Source organism: Delphinapterus leucas, chromosome 18 (genome assembly GCF_059928025.1).
Source record: "Delphinapterus leucas isolate spDelLeu-1000000601 "Yukka" chromosome 18, BTC_Dleu_Yukka2, whole genome shotgun sequence".
Classification (NCBI taxonomy): Eukaryota; Metazoa; Chordata; class Mammalia; order Artiodactyla; family Monodontidae; genus Delphinapterus; species Delphinapterus leucas.
In genome coordinates, this window is record NC_143146.1 from 21,928,552 (window position 1) to 21,945,304 (window position 16,753).

Genomic DNA, 16,753 nt, shown 5'->3' on the forward strand with positions numbered 1-16,753 from the left:
AAAAAGCTATATGAGAGGTTAGAGATTCTTTGTAATAATTATTCTTTGAACCATAAGCATAACACAATTTAAGATTTAAATTATCCTTTACTATATGGGTAATCATTTCTCATGAGGCTATAAATCACTTCCAAACAATCTAACACTTTTATTGACATTCAAGAGGCTACACAGATATTTTACAGTCTGTCTTAGGTCATTCAATGACAATGCTTGTCAATGGCAGAATGGAAATTTTTCCTAATTTTCAAACTTATTTTATATGTATTTTTATAATAGTAACCAAAGAATATCAAGATATACAGACAGCTAAATAATCTGTAGAAATAGATCAGGTGAAAAACTGGCAATATAAGAGTGCAGTCACAATAGATTGCACTAAATTCATGAAAATTTCAATGGTATAATCTGAGTATTCATTGAGCATTATTTTAAAAATCTTTCCAATAAAGTATAGAGATAATATATTGTGAAATAGATTTACCATTACATTACTATTAAATAATAGCTTATAGCTATGTATTTTAATTCTGAAATAATTTTAATATAGTTTTTTAAAAATTTAATATTCTTACATATTTCATCATAATATTACCACATTTATGTATCTCTATCATTTAGTGAGCTTGTAGGGACATCCTGTATAGTTAATGATTCTCAAGACTCTTTTATCTATGACTAGGCTGAGATAAATGAATTGATGGCTTTATAGAATTTACGATGACTTGTTTCAATAAACTCTGACTCAAGTTTCTGATTATCAGCACACCTGCAATCAGAACATGATTTACTGAAATTTTACTTTTTACAATACTTAAATAAGTTTAATATATGTAGAACAATGCAAGGACATTTGCAATATATATTTATGATTGTCACTTATCGTAGTTTATAACATTTTGTGACAAAGTTAAATGGTTTATCTGCCATAAAGAAGGAAAAATGATTTCCTTATTTCAAGTTTGAAAATAGCATCTTATGAGGTAAAGCACAAGTACTTTGAAACAGTTTGAAGGAAGTTTGAATTTGTATGGGAAATAAGCATTCTATTTTTGTGGTTTGTCATTTTTATACTTAAATCATGAATCCTGATAATACCAATAGCTCTTTCCTAATTTAATAAAGTACTTCACTAAAAGTACTAAAAAGACTTTTGTTTTCTCAAGGTGAAAGAAGCTAATTGATTTTTTTCTTTTTTCTGCTTTTGAAATAAAAAATATTAGGCAAATAAAGAACCAATAAAGAGGCAGATTCTGCCTCTAATGAGAAAAAATAGTGAAAAAAAAAATAAAGCTAAAAGAAAAAGTGTCTCTGGTCATGAAGTGAGACTGTTGTAGTATATGTTCTTCTTATAGGATATCATCAACAAAATCTGCACATGGAGTCACTAGGAAATAAGCTGATGTTCAGAAAATTTTCATATTTCATGATCACAGCTTTTATTAATCCAAATAGCTAAGGAAACTTGTAGCATGCTTGTACTGAAAACACTAGATAGAAAGATTTTTGTTCTGTTTTGTCTTGTTTAGTTTGTTTTTTAATCTCCTTGTAATACACTGGTAAATTTTCCTGCTATTAATGTCCAGAAAATAATTTTAATTAGAACAACTTAATGGCTGGTAGGAGCACATTATTTACAAGTATACAACACAAATGAGTTGGAGACATGCTTTCTAGTACTGGAAGAACCCAATCAGAATAACATTTGCCCAAGAGAAAGTTGTTTGCAGACTTTGTTCGGAAACCCCTTCTGCAGATCATAGTAAGACACGGACACACTTATTGACAAAAAATTCTTAGTGGAGATGGTTGCAATGAAGGAAACTGACTTTGTTTAGGTGGGCTCACTTTGTTCTGTGCTCTCAAAGAAATTATCACCACAGGTCACATTTGATCTTTCAGGTTGCAGTTATTTAGGAGATGTTTGTGTCTCAGGTTAAAACAGGATTTCTTTAATGTCACAGACTTAGTTTTATTCATCTTTACATCTTTATCACCTAACACATTGTATATCAGAGTTTTAGAGACCAAAAGTTTTAACCAATTTACCCTATCTTTATCTCATTGTTAAAAATCATACATAAGTGTAGTGCAATTATCAAGATAAAAAATACGAGATTACTCCATACATAAGTAGACAGAATCTAATGGCATGACCTAATTTACGCTTCTGGTCTCGAAGGAAACTCCACAAGACTAGACTGTTGTAGTACGTCCAAGATGAACCCCCCAAATTGAAATCCATAGTCTAAACAACACAGTAATGTTAAATTCAGTGACTTTGGGAGCAGGTCTTTTAAACCATAAAAACATTCCAAAGTTAGTGGTATAGTGATCCAGTTCTGACCAGAGGCTTCTTCCTGCTGGCAGTGCCTCCAGGGTGTGTGTTCATCTGGGTGGCTATAGTTCCACATGATAAGGTCCACCCTGGCCCTGGGATGAAACATTTTCCATTTTGGACCCAGTGCACAAGTCCAATGATGCCCTCCACACAATGTTCTCTTTTTCACAGTGGTGGACCCATTCAACCATGAGACCACCAGAGCCTCAATGCCTGACCCCCATATCAATACTGTTCAACTTCCTACTGTCTGGTAACCCACCTAAGTGCATCTAGCCATAGGATGTTATATAATAATACAGAACTTATTATTTTTTTTAAAGTGTAGACAGTATAGGCCAAAATCCATATTCTATATGTTCAAGAATATAAGGTTATCTTGATAAGTGTGCATAAGAGTGTTATGCTTTACATAAGGAACTGTACTTATAATATTATAAAGAAATACTTGAGGTAGACATAAAGCAGAGAGAAATTCTCTACAAAGCCTAATCAACTGATCTCATGACTTAGCTTCTTTTATAAATCCAATTCCATTTTATCTCTTTTTTTGAAACATCATGCATCCTATATATTCTGTAATTTTACTCATTTGTCTACCCCATTATGAAATAAATTTTAACCACCACTATGCTCATCCAAGCCATACAGACCTCCTGAGGTATTCTACACATAATTATTTAATCATGCAGCATGCACCAAAAAAACTAAACTAAGCATAATCTCAATTTCAATGGGTTACCTTTCAGTTTCCCAGAAATCCAGGACTGTAAATATCATCCAGTCCTCCACAATATTTTAAATTATTTGCCAAGTTTTGCTTATATTTCACATTAACACATACTCTTTATCTTATTACTTATTTAGCATAATTTTTCCAGTTTCCACAATGTTTGCCATGAGAAGAGAGGTTATTACCTAAATTATTTTGTGTTTCTCAACTGGAAATCTCATCAGATAACTTTCCATTTATATTTACTATGTTAGTCAGGCAGGCCATAATATGTGTTAATTCTATTGAAGTTGTTTTAATTAGACAAAAATATTATATAAATACTGAGAGAAAGGAAATATGATTTACTGAGACATTAACTTAAAATTGAAGTAAATATTTTTAGAGAAGGATTATATGTGTAAACCATTCCTTTTTCTTTAATTCAGTTTTCTTTTATTTATATTTTAATGCTTTTAGATAAAAGACAGGACAAAATAGCAATTTTTCAATAATTTTTGGAAATAATCTATTGGGCAACATAAAAGCAAATATAGAAAAAACAATTCATTATGCAAAATTAGCCTCTCAATCTTAGATTGTATGACTTTTCTAGGTCTCAGACACCTCACTTCAAAAAGTGAAGGAGGTAATATATTTCTAAAGTCAAGGCCATGTCTAATGTGTAAAGAGCCAACATGTAAAGTTTTATTCCTTTTTAATTGTTCATTTCTGATAACCTCACTCTATTTGAGGGACTATAATAATTCCTTGGGAGAAAAAAATTGTATTTTGATACATTAATTCAAAATTATATTAAAAATAATTAGCAATAGGTATTATAGAATATTTACAAGGATTTGGAAAATATATCATTATTAAGATATTGCAATTAAGATTGATTAATTTAGCTGTGAGAATAAATAGCTATGAAAACACGAGGATGCTCCCTCAAAACAGGAAGTTTGTGTATCTTAGAGTATGATTACCATTTTGATAAACAGATTGTTCCAGAGTATTGATAATTTCCTAAAACAGTTTTATCTTCTCTATAAATCAGAATGAATACATTAAGGTAATGTTGAGAGGCAGTACTATTTAATGTTTGAAAATAAATCAATAGAAAACAATGTTTCTTTACATTCTCTTAAAATTTGTACCTGTACAAAGGATCTTTGTGCCTCTATATTTGTGTTTTTCCTATTAAGATTGCATAGCAATTATTAGTGTGTGTTTATATTTCTGTGTGTGTATTTGTGCCTGTGTGTTGGATTTTTACTTATTCTGGCAACCTCACTTATTGAAAAAGTTCTGTCTATAAAATTTTGGACTGTATATTAGCTCTTTATATATTATTTATTCATTTATTAATTTATTTTTGCAGAATTTCATTGAGTTCACCATGTGTTCTTAAATTCCCCTTTTTTACTCTGCTAGTAATAAATTTTAACTGTTCTCTCACTAGAGAGAATAATTTGTTATACTATGTGTGGGTATACATTTATACACACACACACATACACATACACACACACACACACACACAAACACATACTGGAAGGACTATATAATAGGATAACTTGGCTTTCAAAATATTTGAATATTTGATTCAGTTAGTCAGTGAATGTTAGTGCCCAAATGGAAACAGATATTTTAAAATCCAAGTTTTAGATGTATAGCGAAACAGAGGATATACTTTCATATTTGTACCTTTCAACAACACTGTAATTTTAATGTATTTGTAATACCATATTTGGAAATGTTATGTTGTTAGTATAAAAATTCATATGAATAAACATTTTAATCCCATCACAAATGTTAAGGGAAAAATAGGGTATTTTATCTTACTGGTATTTCACACTATGTAGTAAAATACTGTTAATGGAAATATTACAGATAATAGCTGTTATACTCTATGCATATGACCTTTTACTTAATGGAGTAAGTAATTGAAAAAAATTGATTAATACCAAAGGAATGAGACCTTTAGTTTCAGTTTTCCAAAGACTGAAGCCGAAATCATCATAATCCTTGATGATTTTTGGTTTTCTTTCACTCATTGAAAGAAGCCACAAGTTTGAAGTAACTATATATTTTAAACCACTATAGCTCAATAAAAATAAACTATTGGCATATTATTTTTTAGGATTAATACATGCCATATGGCTCACTGTAGTTAAAATAACTGTGTTGACACTAATGTAAAATTTTCTTTTTCATCTTATTATACTTTATAGGCAAAAGCCTCAATTTTAGCAAAATTCATTGAATATAAATACATAGGAAATACATTAATTCTATGTTTTTTGCAGCAATTTCAGTGAAAGTTTGAACTCAGGAGAAACGTATGAATGAGTGAATATGTAGTGATATGCTGTCTGTAACACTTGAGCCCTTGAAGTATGGAAACTCAAGAAAAAATTCAGTATTCTTCTATTTCCATTTCATCAGTATAAGAAAATTCTGAAGTGGTCACAAACCAGTATGTGTGTTAAATAGATTACCTTGCACACAAGTGTTTCTAAATGTTTGATTATTTTCTTAACCAACTTTTAAATTTATTTCCATTAATTACTTAATTGATCACACACACACACATGCACACACACACAACTTTATGTCAAACATGCAGCCTATCAAAATACAAATAGGATCTGCTGTAGACTGAGGTTTGTGACACTCAAAATTCATGGGTCATGAAGATGGAACTCTTATGAATGGCATTAGCGCCCTTATAAAAGAGACCCCAGAGAACTCCTTCATTCCTTTGGCCATGTGAGGATACAGGGAGAAGATAGCCATCTGTCTAGCAGGCTCTCACCAGACACCAGATCTGCCAATGCCTTAAGCTTGGGCTTCCCAGCCTCAAGAACAGTGAGCAATAAATTTTTGTTGTTTATTGTCATCACTTTGCCAGCACAGGGTCTCATTATGTACACATTCTATTCCAAAATTTCACACATAGGTTAGAATACAAGCTTAAAAGTATAAGAAGATTGCAAAGCCTTGTAAGGAAAAACAGAAGTATAGCAGGGTATAGTTTTTCTTCTTATCTCAACAAAAGGTGAAAAAAGGTGAAAGAAGGCAAATGAGATAGAAAATTTGAGGATTTATGTTTTGATTCCTCTGACAGAGATTATTTTCTTTAAAATGCTAAATCTTTTTTGATATTGAGAAGTAAGCTTTTAGAGATTGATATGTCATTTCAAGATGCTAACCAGAAATAGCACCTGTCATATTTCATTTCTAAAGTGGTTATACTTTACTCAGCAGTTGAGAACAGGTTTCTATGTTCTAACTTTCTAATTACCTTGTGACAGTATTTTACTCAAATATTTGAAAATTTAAGGAAACAAAATAATAAACTGTGTTAATTAACAACACATTAATTCTAGTGTTTTGACTGCTTTTGTCATTAGAATAACACTTTTTGCATGGTACACAAAGGATTAGCTTAAAAGATTAAATTAACATTAAAGTCAGGCTCATAAAAGACATTTCTGATAAAATGAAACTGAATATATATGTAGTAAAGCACACAAAAGGAAGAAAAACTAAGACTCAGTTTTAAATGCATTTAAAAATACACTCATCAAATTTTATAATAAAATTAAAAATCGATTGCCATTATCAGAGAATTAGGAGATTACTTAACTTGATCTATTAATTAATTAAACTTTGCTAGTTATCAATAACACTTATGACCATAATTGTAACCACATGTTATGTGAGGACATTTGAGAACTTGGCACTGTCACCAAGATCAGGTAAGTAATGCCAGGAATCATTTTAATCCAAGTAGAGCAGTAAAAGGAAGGAAATGCTATTACTGCTGTTGCTGATAAAAATTTATTTCCTAAGCATTTCACTGTTTTGACTGTCTTGTAAAAAACTTACCTGCTTATAAATAAGTATAATTTAATATTTTCCTGAGATTTATTAGTAAAATTTGTATTTTTTAACAGTAGGTGTGAGGTATGGTAGAGTCTAATATTTGACTACTTTAAACTGAGCAAATATTTGTAACTAATTGTATATAGTATTAAACCAATAAAATATAATTTGCTTTTCAGAAGTAATCTTTTAAGTCACTCCATCACTCTACTAAAATACTGAACTGAGCAAATATACAGTGTTCTGTTTTGATTCAGTCAGTTGTCACAATGGATTTTATCTCTAACACAGAGAACTCTGGAAAGTTTTTAACTTTTATCTATGAGGTATTTCCATTATACATTATCTGACCTTGATTCTTTGCTGCTATAGTGATACATTTAGAATTACCCAGCCAACTGAAACAAACAGAAAGCAAACAAAATGCAGTTTGTAAAAATATTTTAAGTATAACATTTGTTGGGAGAAACCGAAGAATAATTTTGATCATGAAGAGAGAAATACAAGTGTATATACTGAAAAATTAAATAGGAAAGGTTTTACTTCAAGAACTTTCTACACACAAATGTTTTTTGCAGTGTTATGGTGAAATTATTACTACATATAAACTTTGGGGTTGTCACAAGGAATCATATACTCTTTAAAACACTATTTTATGAGAACACGCCTAAAAGCATCCTTATTTGTGAAAAAAAATGAGTTATAGTATACATTTTTGTGGTAAAAACTGTATGCAAGATATTACTACCAACTCATAGAATTTAGATATTGTAACACCTAGGTGGAGAATCTTGCACCAAAAGATAAGCACTATTATATTTTTTCAAAAGCAAAAACACCTAACTTTTCAAGATAATTTTGAATAGATACTTTATATTTTCCCCTGTGACATAGATTATCCAAGATGCTCATTGGCCTGAATAAAATTCACACATTAAATGATATATTTAATTATTACATCATAAGCTGCTTGGAGCACTTTAAAAATCTGCATGCTGTTATTTCATTATGTAATTACATTTGAGAAAACTGAGGGAAAATAAAACTGCTTCTCTAGTCTAGTCTACAATTATCTCATTTTCCTACCTTTGTTATGAGCATTTTTTTGACAGATTACACTTTGGGGTTGAAAAGAAATTAATGTTTATAAAAATATTTTGTAAGAAAAGATATACGCTTTTTTTAGCTTTCTCATCTTGCTCCAAATACTTTTTTCATTTTTTTCTTTCTCCACTTTCATTCTTTGATATACATCTTTCATAAAAGTAAGTGAACATCTCTGGACCATAAAGCCATAGGCATAATTCAAGAGAGTAGGAAGAGAGATGGATACTTGATGAGGGAATGGAACGGGAGTAGAAATTCTGGTTAAAGTGACACCCAGAGGCCGCACTGTTTAGAACTTCACTATAAGTACATTCAGTAATTCAATAAATATTTATCAACTGCTTGCTATATGCTAGGCCCTCTAAGAACTATATTTTGTCAAAGAGAAAGGAAAGAAAAAAATCTCTGCCTTTGTGAATCTTGCTTTCAAATAGTTTTGAGGAAAGAGTATCACTTTAGTTTGTATGGAGAAAAGAAAGAAGAAGGGCAAGAGTGAATCTGGGAGACACATCAGGCAGCTATTGGAGTAGTTTTGGTGAGAGATGATAAATCAGACAATTGTAAAGGTAGTTTTGCAATAGTCATAAAAATTGGTTCGTTGTGGACTCCATTTGAGGAGTTACTGAAATAAACAAGATTATAAATATATGCATAACTACTGGGGGTATAACTTGTAGGAGATGATCTAATGTATTTAACTGTTAGAAAGCTACCTACTATTAGAATGTTATACAGTTATTTACCTGAATGTTTCTGAAGAACTGTATATATTATCAAAAATTTCAATGTATTGGCATTAAGTTTTCCTTTCCATTTCCACTTCTTAGAACTTCATTGTAGATGTATATAGCCTGAATGCCCTCCTGTGTAAAATGCCTAGAAATAATAGAAAAAAACCCATAAATTCTTTTATAATGCAAAACTGAGTTCCTACAAAAGTAACTGATTATTCCACGACTCAAAACAAAAAAGTTTCTGAAATTCAGATAATCCTGACCTGAAGCAATAACTCAGTTGCGTAGAGAGAGAAAGGTTGTTCCTGGAATTATTTACAATAAAAATCACATAAATTCTAAAGCCTTCCTTGGGGTAAAAGACTTAGCCTTGAGTCAGCTCTAGACAGGAGCTGATACTAAGACACCCAGACAGTCCATATGCTACAAAGGTTACACCCTCACGTACATGGGTATTACCAAAAAAAAAAAAATATGGAGAAGAAAAGAAAAAAAACAAAGTTACAAATAAATACTTGAATGACAGTATTTTGTTAGAGAGGATGGGTCTTCAGGATTTCTTTTCAGGAAAAATGTCAAGGTTAACTATCATAAGAATAGAAATAGACATGGCCCTCCTGAGCTGAGGTGTTGGCGGCAGCCATTCTGCACTAGGAACTCTGTTCGGATGAGCCGGGTGTGAGATCTCCACACGTGGCCCCCTGTGAACAAGTGAAACCAACTAGGCACAAAGGAAAAAAAAAAGCCATCTCAGAGCTGTGACTATTTTCAAGGCTACTGTTTTTCTCTGTGGAACACTGCCTTTGGGGCAAAACAAGGCAGAAACAGGTGATTCTAATGTGCAGTGCAGAGGGAGAGCTACTGCAGGCCAGCTTCTCCAACTCTGAAGGAACTCCAGCCATGTGGCTGACAGGGTCTTTGTGCTCTGGCCAGGTGTCAGGCCTGAGCCCCTGAGGTGGAAGAGCTGAGTTCAGGACACTGGACCACCAGAGACCTCCTGGCCCCACGTAATATCAATCAGCAAAAGCTCTCCCAGAGATCTCTGTCTCAATGCTAAGACTCAGCTCCACTCAATGGCCAGCAAGCTCCAGTGATGGACACCCCATGCCAAACAACTAGCAAGACAGGAACACAACCCCACCTATTAGCAGAGAGGCTGCCTAAAATCATAATAAGGTCACAGACACCCAGAAACACACCACTGGACGTGATGCTGCACACCAGAAAGACAAGATCCAGCCTCATCCACCAGAACACAGGCACCAGTCCCCTCCACCAGGAAGCCTACACAACCCACTGAACCAACCTCACCACTGGGGGCAGACACCAAAAACAATGGGAACTATGAACCTGCAGCCTGTGAAAAAGAGACCCCAAACACAGTAAGTTAAACAAAATGAGAAGACAGAGAAATTCGCAGCAGATGAAGGAGCAAGGTAAAAACCCACCAGACCAAACAAATGAAGAGGAAATAGGCAGTCTACCTGAAAAAGAATTCAGAATAATGATAGTAAAGATGATCCAAAATCTTGGAAATAGAATGGAGAAAATACAAGAAACATTTAACAAGGACTTAGAAGAACTAAAGAGCAAACAGTGATGAACAACACAATAAATGAAATTAAAAATTCTCTAGAAGGGATCAATAGCAGAATAACTGAGGCTGAAGAATGGATAAGTGACCTGGAAGATAAAATAGTGGAAATAACTACCACAGAACAGAATAAAGGAAAAAAGAACAAAAATAATTAAGGACACTCTCAGAGACGTCTGGGACAACATTAAACATACCAACATTTGAATTATAGGGATCCCAGAAGAAGAAGAGAAAAAGAAAGGGACTGAGAAAATATTTGAAGAGATTATAGTTGAAAACTTCCCTAATATGGGAAAGGAAATAGTTAATCAAGTCCAGGAAGCACAGAGAGTCCCATACAGGATAAATCCAAGGAGAAAAACACACCAAGACACATATTAATCAAATTATCAAAAATTAAATACAAAGAAAAAATATTAAAAGCAGCAAGGGAAAAACAACAAATAACATACAAGGGAATCCCCATAAGATTAACATGATCTTTCAGCAAAAACTCTGCAAGCCAGAAGGGAGAAGCAGGACATATTTAAAGTGATGAAAAGGAAAAACCTACAATCAAGGTTACTCTACCCAGCAAGGATCTCATTCAGATTCAATGGAGAAACTAAAACCTTTACAGACAAGCAAAAGCTAAGAGAATTCAGCACCAGCAAACCAGTTTTACAACAAATGCTAAAGGAACTTCTCTAGGCAGAAAAAACAAGAGAAGGAAAAGAATTACAATAACAAACCCAAAACAATTAAGAAAATGGTAATAGGAACATACACAATGATAATTACCTTAAATGTAAATGGACTAAATGCTCCAACCAAAAGACATAGACTGGCTGAATGGATACAAAAACAAGACCCATATATATGCTGTCTACAAGTGACCCTCTTCATACCTAGGGACACATACAGACTGAAAGTGAGGGATGGAAAAAGATATTCCATGCAAATGGCAATCAAAAGAAAGCTGGAATAGCAATTCTCATATCAGACAAAATAGACTTTAAAACAAAGACTAATACAAGAGACAAAGAAGGACACTACAGAATGATCAAGGGATCCATCCAAGAAGAAGATATAACAATTGTAGATATTTATGCACCCAACATAGGAGCACCTCAATACATAAGGCAAATACTAACAGCCATAAAAGGGGAAATCGACAGTAACACAATCATAGGGGATTTTAATACCCCATTTTCACCAATGGACAGATCATCCAAAATGAAAATAAATAAGGAAACACAAGCTTTAAATGATACATTACTCAATTTATTCATTGTATTTTGTCAAATGAATTACAATTTTGTCAAAATGTATAATAAATTTATATCATGTAAATTATTATTAATTAGTTACAAAAATAATATTAATAAAATTTGAAGCTAATGTAGACATTTGGATACTTAGCAAGTAGTATCACAACACAGGTTGCTTTTACTATTATACATTGTATTTGCATGTAAATACAGTGTTTAGCTTTTCATTTACTGACAATACATGGACTTAACAGTAGCTCCAGCTTGTAGAATAATGATAACTTTGAGTGTACATTTCCTATTTTCTTGAAAATATAAGCTTCATATTTCATACTTTACCCTCCAACCACTTGATAAATTTTATGCAGGGAAACCCATGTTGACTTAGGTTATTATTTATATCTTAAATGTTAAAAAATGGTCTGTTCTCTCCCTCACATTTTATGATTATGAATTCCATCCTTGTAGTAGGTAGTGTCACTCTTTCATTCATATTTTCAGAAAGATAGCAGTCAAGGCTTGTTAAGCTTTCTGCTGCAATATAAAATTTAAATTTTTATTAAATAAAGTAAGCATCAAGTTGATATAATAATGTCTTCCATCTTCATGAATAAGTGAGCTACAAAAGCCAAAGAAAACTTGACTTAAAAAATTCGGACAACAGGGCTTCCCTGGTCGCACAGTGGTTAAGAATCCACCTGCCAATGCAGGGAACACGGGTTTGAGCCCTGATCCAGGAAGATCCCACATGCCACGGAGGAACTAAGCCCGTGCACCACAACTACTGAGCCTGCACTCTACAGCCCATGATCCACAACTACTGAAGCCCGCGTGCCTAGAGCCCATGCTCTGCAACAAGAGAAGCCACCATAATGAGAAGCCGTTGCACTGCAACGAAGAGCAGCCCCCGCTCACCACAACTAGAGAAAGCTCCCACACAGCAACAAGGACCCAACGCAGCCAAAAATAAATAAATAAATAAATAAATATTTTAAAATTCAGACAACAGATTTCTAGTTAATTAGAATAATGTGAAAACAATATGCGTTATATCTGAACAAATGAAAATAAATACTTTTTATATATAAACATCTTTTTAAATATTCTGAGATCATATCAAAGTATCAGAAAAAATTTAAAAAGCCAACAAATGCTAGCCAATATATAATAGGTTCATTGAAAACTAAATAGTCAGGATCTAATACAAAAATCCTTCCTTGGATTGTCATAGTTGAGGCAACTTGAATTTCCCGCATGATTTACAACAATTACAGTCATTTAAAGTTAACGTCGTTCTTCTAAGCTGTAGAGCCTAAGTTAATTTTTTTTTAACAAGTCTGTAGAACAAACCTAGACATACAATCAGCTGCTGAGATTCATTGATCAAAGACAGATATTCAGAGCACCTAACTAAAAGCAATTAAAGATATCTCAGAAAGATAGTAAGAACTCAAAAAAAAATTATTTTTGTTCTTGGTATTCACCTACACAATTCTTGCCAAATTTGGTAACCTTGGAAATAGTTCTGTGCTATTGTCTACTTCTATGAAAAATCTCCGAGAAATCTGACACAAATTTTAACCATAGCAAGCATTAGCTGTCTGAGTAACCATGGAAATTATAGCACTTTGGTTATAAGATTATGTTGTGGAAATACAAAAGAGATTCTGAGATCCAAGTTTAGTGAAAATAGTTATATTGTATCTTTCCTGCAGTTTTGGATGTAACTCTAAGATGCATGATTATAGAATCACTTAGCATCTATCTCTGAATGAAATAGTCATATTATTTAATCACTAGAAAACCTGTGTGCATTTTCTTGTATGTAAATACTAAATACTGTGTAAAACATCCAAGCAACACAAACAAATGTCATATATATATGACCCTGGGGCTTTTATTATAATCTTGGGATTTGTTACTTAGAGAGAAATAAAGAGAGAAAACAACTTTTTGAAAGATTGAGAAGCTAAGCATAGAATTTGGTGCTGCCATAGGAGAACTGGAGAAGCAAAAACTTGGATTAAGGGGCAAAAGAAAGAGAAGAGCTAGTGAGCATGCAAGGCACTCAGTCAGTGATCTGAAAGGTTTATAGTTTATGATTACATAAAAGCTGGAAATAGACTAGCCTTATTTGGATTAAGGTGATGTGCCTGTAATCAATCCCTCTGCTGCAAGGAACACATTGAATGCTCCTTGGATGAAGACGACATTCAGAGCCATTAACCTTTCAGGTACACAAAGTCTAACATTTCAGAGTAATTAAAAGACATGCCAGAATATGGGATTCACTGATGGAGAATCAAGAGAAAACAGACAGCTGTTCCAGGCGCTACAAATCTCAGGAAAAGTTTAAAATACCCATGGTGAATACGACGAAATAAAGAAAAGATATGCTGGAGAGTTTCATCAGAGAATTGAAATTACAAACAAATAAACCAAAACTGAATCAAATTATAATCCTTGAAATAAAAATTTTAATGACTGAAATTAATAACTAAATAGATTAGATAAATAGTAAATTGGACACAGCAAAAGAGCCTTATGTCACAACATAGGCAAGCAAGTTCCAGTCTGTGCATCTATATGCAAAATGTTATTTTAAAATAAGCCTTCTAGAAAAAAATACAGAAAGTTTTCTCATGACCTTTTAATCCAAATATAAAGGGTGCCACACATAAAGTTAAGGATAAATACGTTTACTTCATCAATAGAGTGTATTTAAGTCCTTTTATTACTTAAAAGGCTCTATGCAAAAACAGGCAAGACATTGAGTGAGAAAAGTTGTGTGTAATGCATATATTCAAAAAGAAATCATATTGAGGATAAAGTACTCTTCCATATCAAGTACAAAAAGACTGCCACCATAAGTTAAAAACTGGACAATCTGGAAGAACATTTCTTGAAACAAGGTAGCCAAGATGGTTTATAAGATTATTTGAAGGTTCAACGTCATTGGTCATTATAAAAATGGAAATGTAAACCATAGTGAGGTGTGAGGTTCTCCAGAAAAGCTAAACTTAAAAAAACCAAGATACCAAGTGTTGGAGAGGGAGAGAGGCACCTAGAAATGTTGTTTACTACTATATAACATTATGGAAAAATCTCTGTAATTATAAAACCCAGACATATGCATACCCTATGAACTAGCAACTGAACTTCTTGGTATATAAAAAACTATGGGTATGTGTTTGTGTTGGGTGTGTGTGTGCAAATTGTAAGCAAAACAAAGGTTTGATAAGGGTCAATTTCTTAATATCTCATCCAGATTGTGATTACACATGTGTTCAATATATAATTTCATAAATCTGTACACTGAAGCATTTAAATAAATAAATGAACATATATATATATATACATATAAACAAATAAAAATTTCAGCTACATGCTCACAAAAAGAGCAAGAGGTTTATATTTCAACCCTTTAACTGAATTTATAATGAAAATTATTCCTAATATAAATATATTAATAGCATAAACTTTATTAAAAATTTTTCCCCATAATTATTCACACATTTTCTCATTCTTACTAATATAATTATTTTCTTAAATAAATTATATACTTAATATAATCCAAGTGCTTATATTTTTCTTAATCATATTTTTTAAGTTTAACAAATTAAAAATAAAATAATATTTTGTTATCTTTAGAAAGAGGCATGTAGCCCATATTTGTGTACGTTATCGTTTTCTATTTGATGATTACATGGGAGTTCCAGCTGACAGCCTGATGAGCTCCCAGTTGACAGCAGCTTTAACTGCCAGCCATGTGAATGAGCTGTCTTGGTCATCCTGTGCAGCTAGTCCTAGAAATGGCATCTGTTTCCAGCCGACAACTGATTCCTAATGACATCTGATTCCAAACACATGAGCAACTCCAAGAAATAATTTCCTGATTAAGACATTTCCCAAATCCTGACCCTCATTATTGTAAATGAAATTAAATGGTTGTTTTAACTGACTAAATTCTGTGTAATTTTACCAGAAGACTATTTTATGTATGGGAAGCATAGAGTGAATTGATATATGGTATTCAAAACGGTAGAGTAGACAAACTGAAAAGTAGTGCTAACCTGTCCCTGTATTCTTTTCCAGAATATACAGATAGTTTCCATGTCCCAGTCCCTTTCATGATAGTCTTGTGACTGAGCTTTGCCAATAAAATTTAGTAAAAAGTGACATAAGTGACTTCTAAATCTCTTTTCTAAATCCTTAGGCATCTAATTGACAGTTCTAAGGTTCAAGAAGGAAGACTTATTAGATGAAGGAAAAGGTGATCCCTAAATGATTTTGTGGATTAGAACATATATTGGACTGTGGCATAAGTGAGAAATTAACTTTTGTTTAAAAAATTGAGATCTGTGATTCATTTGTTATAGGTTAATGTGTCTCAGTACAGTAAGCATGATGATTTCTTTATGTTTCCACTTCTGATCACAGAAAATATCTTCATTTGTATGGGAGTGTTTACCAGGGACTGCAGATTTGTCTCCTTATAGAGGCATAAGAGGTCAATTGCTTTAAAAACATGGCAATGATGTTTGAGACTTACCTTAAACTTATAAAATTAGTCAAAGCTATGTTACAAATAAAGGGAGACAATGAATAACCCTTTTATAGTTTGTACTAATAAATCTTCAACTTTACTGTTTTGATGATATTGTACAAAGAGATGGAGGAAATGGCCTAAAGCTACATCTGTACAAGTTCTTCATATATCCAAAACAGTATGATCTGTTTCCATCATGTGATCAGATTATGTTGAGAAGCATTAAGAAGGCCCCTTGGGGAAGTCCTGGTCCAAGTGAAAACACACACTGCATCTGTTTGCCAAAACAGTTCTGAGCATGTGAATATCTAGAACTCATTTTATTCAGCTTTGAGATGTAATGGTAGTGAAAGTAAAAGGAAAGTGGTTATATCATGCTATTTTTTTTTATCACTCAACAAAAATATTCATTTTTAACTGTGTTGAGTGTTCAAATTGATTTTTTATATATAAGAAGAAATGAAGATTGTTCCATTAGAATTTCCCCAGAAGAGTTTTGTATGGACATATGTTAATGTTATAAAAAATAACACATGATAAACATAACTTTCTGTGTTAGTCAACTTGGG

General features: G+C 32.5%; 1 long non-coding RNA gene across 1 annotated transcript in view; it reads right to left on the bottom strand.

Annotated features, from left to right (window-relative positions):
• The window catches only part of LOC111176466 (uncharacterized), a 120,555-nt gene that overhangs the window by 22,398 nt on the left and 81,404 nt on the right, over positions 1-16,753 (bottom strand). Inside the window, exon 3 of the long non-coding RNA XR_016388653.1 lies at positions 1-8,930. This exon is cut by the window's left edge and continues 22,398 nt beyond it. This is a non-coding gene — a long non-coding RNA (uncharacterized LOC111176466). The remainder of the gene's footprint in view (positions 8,931-16,753) is intronic.